The sequence below is a fragment of the Bubalus bubalis genome, chromosome X, assembly GCF_019923935.1.
Source record: "Bubalus bubalis isolate 160015118507 breed Murrah chromosome X, NDDB_SH_1, whole genome shotgun sequence".
Taxonomy (NCBI): domain Eukaryota; kingdom Metazoa; phylum Chordata; class Mammalia; order Artiodactyla; family Bovidae; genus Bubalus; species Bubalus bubalis.
In genome coordinates, this window is record NC_059181.1 from 57,269,694 (window position 1) to 57,282,594 (window position 12,901).

A 12,901-nucleotide genomic window follows, 5' to 3' on the forward strand; every position below is an offset into this window, starting at 1 on the left:
CCTACATTACAACATGCCCTAGGCATCTTCCACTTGATTATAAAAGCTATTGATTTTATATGTTAACGTCATATCCTGCCACCTTGCTGAATTCTTTTTTTTTCTGGTGATTTTTAAAATTTGATTTATCCAATAAATGGAGAACATTCTGTGAATTTAACACTATTGGGTTGCTTTCTCTGACCTCTCAAGTTCAAGACATTAAAAAAAAATTATTTATTTTAATTGGAGGCTAATTACTTTACAATCTTGTAGTGGATTTTGCCATACATTGACATGAATCAGCCACGGGTGTACATGTGTCCCCCAGGCTGAACCCCCTTCCCACCTCCCTCCCCATCCCATCCCTCAGTGCACCGGCTTTGAGTGCCCTGTTTCATGCATCGAACTTGGACTGGTCATCTATTTCACATATGGTAATATACATGTTTCAATGTTATCCTCTCAAATCATCCCACCCTTGCCTTCTCCCACAGAGTCCAAAAGTCTGTTCTTTATATCTGTGTCTCTTTTGCTGTTTCGCATATAGGGTCATCATTACCATGAAAGTTGAAGTATAGAGTATGATACAATAAAGCAATTAATTCTCAGTTGGTGTAGTCTGTTTAAACTGACATTTCACAAAGTACAGGACTGAACGATCATATAATCAGTTCAGTTCAGTTGCTCAGTCGTGTCCAACTCTTTGTGACCCCATGGACCGCAGTGCGCAAGGCCTCCCTATCCATCACCAACTCCCGGAGTTCATCCAAACCCATGTCCATCGAGTTGATGATGCCATCCAACCATCTCATCCTCTGTCGTCCCCTTCTTCTCCTGCCCTCAATCTTTCCAAGCATCAGGGTCTTTTCAAATGAGTCAGCTCTTTGCATCAGGTGGCCAAAGTATTGGAGTTTCAGCTTCAACATCAGTCCTTCCAATGATGTCATTTAAATGAATAAGGACTCATTCCATTTGCTACTTTGCAGGGACAACTCTGCAAATGCCTATTGGTTTCATTTAGGGAAGATTTAGAATTAATAACATGACCTGAACAGGAAACCAACGTTGAACATGCTGGTGATGAGGTGGTAACAAAATGACCTTCCTATGAAGAATCCTAGCCAATTAATTGGCTACTGTGTGGGGAGAAAGCTAAGTCTATAGGAAACGAAAATGGGAGGTTTATTACATAATGTTTTGTATAAGGAAGCAAGAGAGGATCACAGACATATCTATTAACATATTCTGCACAGAGCTCAGTGTTCTGGGTGGCCAGTGGGAGAAACTGAATCACCATTTTGCTGAAGACTCTGAACCATCTCTATAAATTACCAGAATGCCTTTAATGAGACAGTGGTTAAGAAGAGGTAGCAATTTACAATTGTGCTCAACTACTGCCTCTGTGAAACAGGGTTCTGTGGGAAATCCTACCTTAGCTCTGGAAAGACTATTACAACCAAGTATTTTTCAACCTCCTAAAATATTTCATTATTTTTCATATATTTCTCGAAATATATCAACTGACTGCAAAGTCATGCTTTGGGTTTAGTAACAATCACATAGCATATACCATGTCTTCATACCTGATAAAATTGCTTACAAAAATCTGTTCTGTAGCATTTTCTAAGTTAGCCTAGAGACACAGAAGTGGGCTGAATGGTGCCCCCCCAACTCCAAAAACATGTCCACATCCTAATTTATGGAACCTGTCAACGTTACATTACTTTAGAAATGAGTTCTTTGCAGATAAAAATAATTTAAGGATTCTGAGATGAAAGGATAATCCTGGAAAATCCAGGTGGGCCTTAAATCCAGTAACAAGTGTCTTTATAAGAGAAAGCCAGAGGCAAATTTGAGACAGAAGAGAAGGGAGTACAACCATGGAGGTAGAGACTGGAATGATTCATTAATCCACAAGTCAGTAAGTGCTGACAGATATCAGAACCTGGAAGAGCAAAGAACAGAATTTCCCTAAAGTTTCTGGAGGGAGCAATCTGGTCAATTTTGGACTTGTGAGAAAATAAATTCCTGTTGTTTTAAGCCACTCAGTTTGTGGTAATTTGTTACAGCAGCCCTAGGAAACTAATACACACATTTACCAAACATAAGAGAAACTTGAAGACTCTAGACAAAGAGAAAAAGCAGAGGCCAATGAAATTTGGCTCTTGTCCATTGCTTCAGAAACAGCAAACTTCCAGGGAACAGGAACACTGTGAAGTCTGGGGAACCTGGGACTGTAGAAATACCAATCAATTCATACCTATTTTTCTTAAGCAAATGAAAGCTAAATCCAATGACTACTGTAATTCTCTCTTCCACCTTTAGAAAAAAAGACTTACATGGTAAGCTTGATTTCAATTTAACAAGCTAGCCAGATTAAATAGCATCAGATCCAAGGTTTCCAGAGAAGCATTTTTACTCAAGGCAGAGTGCAAGAGTCTGCCTTATCTTGCTGTAGAAGTCAAACATTTCAAGTATGAGGCAGAACTTAAAATGCTGAAGAGGGGATAGGAATGCGAGTTCAGTACTCAGGAAGATATCTGCAAAGTGATACAAAATATATTTACCAGACTGGTCTCATGAATCTGCTTCTGGTAAGAAAAGGTATTTTTTAAGGTTTTTAAAATAAACATGGGCAAACAAAATAGTTATAGTGTATCCTGATAGAGGTATCAGTTTTATACATATATAGTAGTACACACATACATTCATATTTGTATTTATTTTCATAAAGAAACAATAAAAAGATAAGCCAAGAACTTACAAAGAAAACCATGTAATGCTGAGAAAAGGGGAGAAAACAGGGACAAGAGAGACAAAAGCTGGATCTCTCTGAATGTATTTTGTTTCATAGTTTGATATTTGAGCCAAACAAATGTTTCAAATGGTTAAAAATAAATTAAAAATCTTTATAAAGAAAGGAATATGGGTCTAGGGACAGACTGCTGGGATCGGTCTACTAATTTTACCACTTACTAGTTTGGGGAAGTTGTCTAAATTGTCTATGTCTCAGATTACTTATCTGTAAAACAAGAATAAGAACCCTTAACCTCACTGGGGTAGTTGTAGGGATTAAATAGGTGAATTTATGTAAAGATCTTTAGTATGGTATTGGGCTCATGGTAATTGGTAAATAAACTCCAGCTGCAGTTATTTTACTATCCTCAACATAGTCTCAGCTTTAGTTCTAAAAGCAGAAAGTTCTCTTTTCCAGTCCATAAATTAATTGTTGATAGGTAAAAGGAGACGTGAGTTCATGGCTCAACTAAAATGTGGATGGTCTGACTTCCAAAGACAGTGTTCCCAAGCAAGAGCCCCATCGAGAACTTTAACCAACATTCTATACGTCACGAGGTAATGCAGAAACTTCACAAAATGAAACATGGGTATTTGCTGCTAAATTAAAGATTGTGAATGACGGATCTGGATATTGACACTGACCTAGGTAATGAAGTTTACAAGTTTTACAAGTTCTTAATTGTGTGCCTATTTTATATGCACTGGTAGTTTCCCCAAAAGTTCCTGAAACAAAAAGACTTTGTACTTACCAGATATCTGCTCATTTATGGTCAAAGAGGGAATTCACAGCCTAACATACAGCCCAGCAGCTATGCCAAGTCCAACAGTGCATGCCCATCCTGGCCCCTCAGATGCTTGTGGAAACAAAGGAGGCCTCACTATGAATTCAATTAGAATATCAATGCTTAACCTGCCAGAGCCACAAAATGAAAATGCCCTTCATGGACAGCTCTGGCTTTTACTGTTCTCATTAACATCTCTCAGTGGGCAGTTTCTTAAAGCACAGCTAGTCTGAACATTTCTGTGACATTTTTTAGAGGAAAAGCCAAAACATTTACTTCCTATATGACACAAAGGGGAACACTGTCTGGTCCATGTATAATGAAGCAGAGAGATTGATCAGTTTTGATTCATAGTCACTAAATCTAAAACTATACATAACTGATGACAAACAGATGTCACCCCAAAAGCATTAAAAAAGAAAAAACAGCTGCAAACACAGTAACTATATCTAATCAAAAGGAATAAACTCTAAGTGATTTTCTTAGAATTATAAATCTTAAGGCAAAAAGAGACTTTTCAGGTTATCTAGAAAGAATAAACCATTCAAAGCAGAGAAAGCCTAGCAAAGAATTTCTATAAACAAAAATAGCCAATGTTGTCAAGACATTATGTCCCACAGTGGTTTTTCCAGTGAGGCGAAACCTATTTCTCAGTTTAAAGCTTTAAAAATCATGGACATATCTTTCAGATAGTTTAAAATAATTCTTAGGTTTCTTATAAAGAATAAATAGGACATTTCTGATGGCTATGGGCTGACATCAACTGAAACACTGATTCCCAAAAAGCAATGTACTTTTAGGCTGCTTAGATAGGTTTGATAATTCTCCTACCCTGTATCACAGAGGTATTTACCATGATATTGATATATCCTGGTAATGGAGGAGTGGGAGCAACTGAGTCTGACTTGAAGATCTGAGCAATTTTCGCATAAGAGATGACAACTGAAGTTTGCTTTCAAAGTTTTTCTCCCATTCCTCAACGTCCCTTTTTGTGTAATAAGTGTGCAATTTGCAAGCTTAGTACTTTTTATCTGCTGTGGGTCAGAAAACCAAATAATCAAGTTTGTTAGAGATACAGGTAAAATGATAGGCTCTATTTGAGAGTATGCAGTGTATTCTGCTGACTTGAAATATATGAGCTTTCACCCTGCTGCTATGAAAGTCTCAGATGTAACGAATGAGACTCTAGGCCTAGAGGAGACACACAGTCAATCTTTTAAGGTAGGTTGATATGTTTTATAGACCAGTTAGACTAATATTAGGTGAAAATATCCAGGCTTTGAGAAAGAATGAAAGATTTTTTAATATATTCAAATTGGTCACCTAGTACTATGAACTTTTTCTACAGCAATTAGCTTTTTAAAAACTTCTTCAAGAATAGGGGCCCACTTGAGAATCAGAAGAAGGCTACTAGCTCAGAAAAAAATATACATAAAAACATATCCTTAAAAGTCTGCATACAATTTTCACAAGGTATCAAAGCCCCTAAACGTATGTGGAATTCACATAGCCCTAGGAAATGCTTCTCTAGAGGATAAATCAGGGGGAGGCACACACAGGAATCTCAGCAAAGCACTAAACATCAAAGAAAATATTTGTCTCTCTGTGTAGCCAATTAAGCCTCAGAGAAAAAGATCATTTATACTGCATTTCAATGATTAACTCCTAGTTTAAAAAAAAAAAACACATGAGGTTTCATCTTGGACCTGTAGAGAGTCAGAAAAAAGAAATTCTCATCCTTACAAGAAGAAAAAGGCAGGAGAGGCAGCAAATTAACGATTTTTTGTGAAACCATTAGAGAAATGAGTCACAGGACAAATGGTCAGACTCAAAGAGAGACAAGCATGCCTGCAGGGAGACACAGGACAGAAGCATTTACTTACTTGGGGCAGAGGTCCCAGTAGGAACATTAAATTAGAAATTCTGATGAATCTCTGGGGGCCAAGTGGGGACTACTATGAGAATATGAAGTTTCTGGGGGCTGTACTCATAGGGAGTTCCCACCTTCTTGTAAGCTTTTTCTCTAGAAACCTAGGAGGGATCTCACAGGGAAGTTAGGGAGAGAACCTGGAGAAAAAGCTCCCCCAGTGGTACTGTCTGGGTTGCTGGTGTTCAGTGTCCTGGCTTCCTTACTGAACAAAAGGCTTCATCTAGAGACGAAGGATTTCAAGTGAGGGCACTGAAATAATTTGATTAGTGCTATGGGAAGGGAGAAGCACCCAGCCTCAGCTTCCCTGTGTTACTCAAGGGAGAAAAAAGCCTTAAACTCAAGAGAGAGAATCTCAAGGACACAGACTGAGAATACCAGAGGATACCTGCTATAGGCAGACAGGATAATAGTGGGCAGGGGCAAAATGCTCTATCCCTGAAGGCCACTCCCCAACCCTGCTCCCAAACACAGGACTACTACACACTCCTAAGACTGAGATGTAATCAGAAGAATAGAGAACACTATCCCTCCTAAATATCCTAAATATTTAATATCATTACCACCACACTAAAGCCTCCAATGATAACAGTAGGTATACTAGAAGAGCTGCAGATGACAAAATCTCTGAGGACAAGCATAAAGGAAAAGGTCAAAAAAGGAGACAAAAACAAGGTCACCAGAGGAATTCCAAGTCTCTGGTACCCATAGTAAGAACTAATTTCAAACACCCTTGTACACTGCTGGTGGGAATATAAACTGATGAAGCCCCTTTGGAAGACAGTCTGGCATTCTCTCAAGTGGTTAAACAGTTACCATAGGACTCAGCAATCCTACACCTAGGTGTTTTTGAAAACATATGTCCACCTAAAAACATGTATATGAAAGCTCACAGCATCATTACTCATAATGTTCCAAAAATGCAGACAACCCTAATTTCTATCAACTAAAGGACTGATTTTTAAAATGTGATATATGCATATAATGGAATATCATTTGGTCATAAAACAGAAATGAAGTATTGATACATGCTACAACATGGATGAATCTTGAAAATGTTTTGTTAAGTGAAAGAAGCCAGTCACAAAAGGCCATATATTGTATGATTCCATTTATATGGAATGTCCAGAATAGGCAAAACCATAGAAGCAGAAATTAGATTAGTGGTTGCCAGTGGCTGGGAGTGGGGTCTGGGGAGTTAACTGCTAATGGATAGGGTGTTTCTTTCTAGGGTAGTGAAAATGTTCTAAATTTAGATTGTGGTAATGCTTACCCACACAACTCTGTGAATATACTAAAACCCCCTGAATTATACACTTTAAGTAGATGAATTATATGCTGTAAGAATATTTCAGAAAAGATGATAAAAATGTTTTTTTAAAAGGAACAATCCCTATGGTACTAATGACATCATCTGAAAGGCATTGACATCCACTCTCACTTAGCAATAACAAGGCATTCCTCCTCCTCAATGTGATATCAGTAGAGACTGGGTAGGGAGCCTAGACTGTCGCCACTGTCCATTAGTAATGCAGTACCTGTTACCACACCACTCCCTGCTATAAGTGGAGGCAACAAAATGCGGATTTCTACCCCTGCCAAGTAGTAATGAGTTACCCTTCCCCATTCCCAGAGAGAGAACAGAACTACCTTCCTAGAGAGATAACAGAACTAGGATGAAGAATGTAGGGAAATCTGCAACTGGTGGTAAAAAGTCAGCAGGCCTCTTCCCCACCGGTCTGGTTATTATGGAGGCCTGCCAAAAAAGATTTAAATAAGACTTAGTGTCTGAGCTTCCTTGGTGGTTCAGTGGTAAAGAAACAATCTGCCAATGCCAGAGACATGGGTTTGATCCTTGATCTGGGAGGATCCCACATGCTTCAAAGCAACTAAGCCAGTGCACCAACAACTTATCGAGCCTGTGCTCTAGAGCCCAGGAGCCACAACTACTGAGCCCATGTGCTGATACTACTGAAGCCCACTTGCCCTAGAGCCCAGGCTCCACAGTAAGAGAAGTCACTGAAATGAGAAACCCACGCACTGCAACTAAAGAGTAGCCCCTGTTCTCCACAACTAGAAAAAAGCCTCTGCAACAGTGAAGACCAGCATGGCCAAAAAGAAATAAACAAAAAAAATTTTTTTTAAAGACCTGGTGTCTGTTAACATAATACCCCTCCCCGCCCTGCCCCACAAAAACCTAGCCCAGGATGCAACAGAAAATTTCTCAGAATACTAAGAACCAATAAATAGACACCAACACCAAGATGACACAAATGTTTTAATTATCTGACAAGGATTTTAAAGCAGCCATCACAAAAATGCTTCAATGAGAAATTACAAACATGTTAAAAAAAATGAAAGTTTCAGCAAAAAAATAAGAGGATATAAAGAATAACCAAATGGAAAATTTGAAATGAAATAATACAATAATCACGAACTCCTTATTTCCAAATTCAGACTTAAATTGAAGAAAGTAGGGAAAACCACTAGACCATTCAGGTATAACCTAAATCAAATCCCGTAGAGTGGAAGTGAGAAATAGACTCAAGGGATTAGATCTGATAGAGAGAGGGCCTGAAGAACTTTGGACAGAGGTTTGTGACATTGTATAGGAGGCAGTGATCAAGACCAACCCTAAGAAAAAGAAATGCAAAAAGGAAAAATGGTTGTCTGAGGAGGCCTTACAAAAAGCTGAGAAAAGAAGAGAAGCAAAAGGCAAAGGAGAAAAGGAAAGATATACCCATTTGAATGCAGAGTTCCAAAGAATAGCATGGAGAGACAAGAAAGCCTTCCTCAGTGATTAATGCAAAGAAATAGAGGAAAACAACAGAATGGGAAAGACCCGAGATCTCATCATGAAAATTAGATAACAAGGGAATGTTTCATGCAAAGATGGGCACAAGAAAGGACAGAAATGGTATGGAACTAACAGAAGCAGAAGAGATTAAGAGGTGGCAAGAATACACAGAAGAACTACACAAAACAGATCTTAATGACCCAGATAATCATGATGGTGTGATCACTCAACTAGAACCAGACATCCTGGAATGCGAAGTCAAGTTGGCCTGAGGAAGCATCACTAAGAACAAAGCTAGGGGAGTTGATGGAATTAAAGTTGAGCTATTTCAAATCCTAAAAGATGATGCTGTGAAAGTGCCGCACTCAATATGCCAGCAAATCTGGAAAACTCAGCAGTGGCCACAGGACTGGAAAAGGTCAGTTTTCATTCCAATCCCCAAAAAAGGCAATGCCAAAGAATGCTCACACTATCGCACAATTACACTCATCACACAAAGTAGCCAGCAAAGTAATGCACAAAGTTCTCCAAGCCAGGCTTCAAAAGTACATGAACCGTGAACTTTCAGATGTTCAAGATGGATTTAGAAAAGGCAGAGAAACCAGAGATCAAATTGCCAACATTCACTGGATCACTGAAAAAGCAAGAGAGTTCCAGAAAAACATCTATTTCTGCTTTATTGACTATACCAAAGCCTATGATGCAGAGTACATCATGAGAAATGCTGGGCTGGAAGAAGCACAAGCTGGAATCAAGATTGCCGGGGGAAATATCAATAACCTCAGATATGCAGATGACACCACCCTTATGGCAGAAAGTGAAGAGGAACTAAAAAGCCTCTTGATCAAAGTGAAAGAGGAGAGTGAAAAAGTTGGCTTAAAGCTCAACATTCAGAAAACGAAGATCATGGAATCTGGTCCCATCACTTCATGGGAAATCGATGGGATCGATGGGAACAATGGAAACAGTGGCAGACTTTATTTTTTGGGGCTCCAAAATCACTGCAGATGGTGATTGCAGCCAGGAAATTAAAAGACGCTTACTCCTTGGAAGGAAAGTTATGACCAACCTAGACAGCATATTCAAAAGCAGAGACATTACTTTGCCAACAAAGGTCCGTCTAGTCAAGGCTATGGTTTTTCCAGTGGTCATGTATGGATGTGAGAGTTGGACTGTGAAGAAAGCTGAGCACTGAAGAATTGATTCTTTTTCAGCTGTGGTGTTGGAGAAGACTCTTGAGAGTCCCTTGGACTGCAAGGAGATCCAACCAGTCCATCCTAAAGGAGATCAGCCCTGGGTGTTGTTTGGAAGGAATGATGCTGAAGCTGAAACTCCAATACTTTGGCCACCTGATGTGAAGAGTTGAGTCACTGGAAAAGACCCTGATGCTGGAAGGGATTGGGGGCAGAAGGAGAAGGGGACGACAGAGGATGAGGTTGCTGGATTGCATCACTGACTCAATGGACATGAGTCTGAGTGAACTCCGGGAGTTGGTGATGGACAGGGAGGCCTGGCGTGCTATGATTCATGGGGTTGCAAAGAGTCGGACACAACAGAGCGACTGAACTGAACTGAAAGCCTATGACAGTGTGGATCACAACAAACTGGAAAATTCTTAAAGAAAAGGGAATACCAGACCACCTGACCTGCCTCCTGAGAAATCTGTATGCAGGTCAAGAAGCAACAGTTAGAATTGGATATGGAGGAACAGACTGGTTCCAAATAGGAAAAGGAGTACGTCAAGGCTGTATGTTGTCACCCTGCTTACTTAACTTATATGCAGAGTACATCATGAGAAATGCCAGGCTGGATGAAGCACAAGCTGGAATCAAGATTTCCAGGAAAAATATCAATAACCTCAGATATGCAGAGGACACCACCCTTATGGCAGAAAGCAAAGAAGAACTAAAGAGCCTCTTGATGAAAGTGAAAGAGGAGAGTGAAAAAACTGGCTTAAAATTCAACATTTAGAAAACTAAGATCACAGCATCTGCTCCTGTCACTTCATGGCAAATAGATGGGGAAACAATGGAAACAGTGAGAGACTATTTTTTTGGGCTCCAAAATCACTGCAGATAGTGACTGCAGCCATGAAATTAAAAGACGCTTGCTTCTTGGAAGAAAAGCTATGACCAAACTAGACAACATATTAAAAAGCAGAGACATGATTTTGCCAACAAAGGTCCATCTAGTCAAAGCTATAGTTTTTCCAGTAGTCATGTATGGATGTGAGAGTTGAACTGTAAAGAAAGCTGAGCAGAGAATAATTGATGCTTTTGAACTGTGGTGTTGGAGAAGACTCTTGAGAGTCCCTTGGACTGCAAGGAGATCCAACCAGTCCATCCTAAAGGAAATCAGTCCTGAATATTCATTGGAAGGACTGATGCTGAAGCTGAAACTTCAATATTTTGGCCACCTGATGCAAAGAACCAACTCATTGGAAAAGACCCTGACACTGGGAAAGATTGAAGGCAGGAGAAGGGGACAGCAGAGGATGAGATGGCTAGATGGCATCACCGATGCAAGGGACATGAGTTTAAGTAGGCTCCGGGAGTTGGTGATGGACAGGGAAGCCTGGCATGCTGCAGTCCATGGGGTCGCAGAGAGTCAGACAACAACTGAGTGACTGAATTGAACATAATAATTGACATAAATACATACTATAGGCTCAATAGAATAATGGAATTAACAGAATAAAGAATCAGGGGACAGGAGCTGGGAGTGGGCAGCATGGGGCCTGAGGGCTGGGGTGCAGGAGTGGCTGTGGGGCTCAGGCAGCCGCTCCCTGGCCCTCGTATGCATGGCCCATGGGCTCCATGCTGCGAACTGGCAGCCCTTGGCTGGGCAGGGGCCAAGTGGGCATCCACTGAGCCTGCTGGCAGCCATGATCATGAACTCGGTCCCTGCCCTCTGCTGCCCTACCTGTGCCTCATGCGGTTAGACAAGCCCCTAGGAACCTGGCTGCTTTGTTTACCATGTACTTGGAGCACTGGTCTGGCAGCGGACCCAGGCTGTCTCCCAGACTGGTACACGTTATCCCTCCTTGGCACTGGAGCTGTTCTGATGTGTGAAGCAGGCTGTACTATTAATGACATGTGGGACCAGGACTATGATAAAAAGGTTACAAGAACAGCAAGTCACCCAATAGCTGCTGGAGACATTTCAACTTTTTGATCCTTTGTTTTTCTTGGGGAACAGCTGACCTTGGCCCTGGGCATTCTTCTGTGTCTGAATTACTACAGCTCTTGAAGCAGCATCCCTACTTCTTGTCGTCACCTACCCACTAAAGAAAGGAGTTACATACTGGCCTAGTTAGCCTTGGAATTGACACTTAATTGAGGAGCATTACTTGGGTGGTCTGCTATCAAGGGTTCCTGTGATCCATCTATTTGCCTTCCTCTTTATTTTTCTGGAATTATGTGGACTCTAATATTCGATACTATCTATGCCCATCAGAATAAGAGAGATGATGCTTTGATCGGGCTTAAGTCCACGGCACTGCAGTTCTGGGAAGACACCAAGAAGTGGCTCAGTGGTTTCAGTGTGGCCTGCTGGGGGCGCTGAGCCTGGTGGGAGTGAAGAGTGGCCAGACTACACCCTACTACACTCCCCTGGCTGCTATAGGAGCCCATGTGGCTCACCAGATTTATACTCTGGACATCCACAGACCTGAAGACTGTTGGGAAAAGTTCACCTCCAACCAAACAACAGAATTAATAATTTTTTTAGGGACTGTCCTTAGGAATTTGTGGAAAGCAAAGGAGATCAATGAAACAAAGAAAAATATAGAAAACAGAATAGAAAATTAGCAAATTAAGTTTATCTAAGGATTTCTAAAACAAACTTTTACAAAACACTCTCAGGTCTTGTTACCACATAATTAGATTTAAGTAAGTCTTACAGTATGTTAATGAATTACAGACCAGTAAATGAAGTTTTAGAGCATTGTGGCCTAGATTTTAGTTCAAGTATGTACATGTCAGATTCTTCTCCTGTCACAGACACCAGGGACTTTGCAGGATTTGCAGTGACCTGGAGTATTTAAGTTAATGCTTTCTTCCTGTTGTAATTCTTACCTAGAGTTACAGGAATTATATGATTTTTAGCAATTTAGCAAAAAACCCTCATATATGTCTCATCTGAATGAATGTCTCTTTAGGAAAATGGACTCTCTTTTTCGGAGAAAAATAAAAAGCTGCTACAGAAAGTTGGGGCTTACTGTTCTTTGCATTGACCTTTATTTACTTCCAAAAGCTGCAATTCAGGAAACCATTCAGGTTTTTATATTTTAGGAGAAATTTAAGTAAGTAAATAAAATTTTTTTACCTATCAAAAAAAAAAAAAGAATCAGTGAACAAGAGAAATTAATCTAACCAAAGAAAGAATATACACTGGAAAAAATGAGTCTCAAGGATCTGTGGGAAAATAACAAAGGATCTAACATTCAAGCAACTGAAGTCTCAGAAGAAGAAGAGAAAAAAAGATGAAGCTGAAAGATAGCTGAAGAAATAATGATTGAAAATTTCACAAAATTGGCAGAAGATATAAACTTAGATTATACAATCTAACTTAGAATCAAATCTCAAACAGGATAAATCCAAAGAAATCCATGCC

At 40.0% G+C, this 12,901-nt stretch overlaps 1 protein-coding gene and 1 pseudogene across 4 annotated transcripts in view; one reads left to right on the top strand and one right to left on the bottom strand.

Annotated features, from left to right (window-relative positions):
• JADE3 (jade family PHD finger 3) overlaps positions 1-12,901 on the bottom strand; it is a 139,608-nt gene that overhangs the window by 51,604 nt on the left and 75,103 nt on the right. The gene's annotated exons all lie outside the window — the stretch shown is intronic.
• On the top strand, positions 1,863-12,096 carry LOC102415558 (annotated as a pseudogene).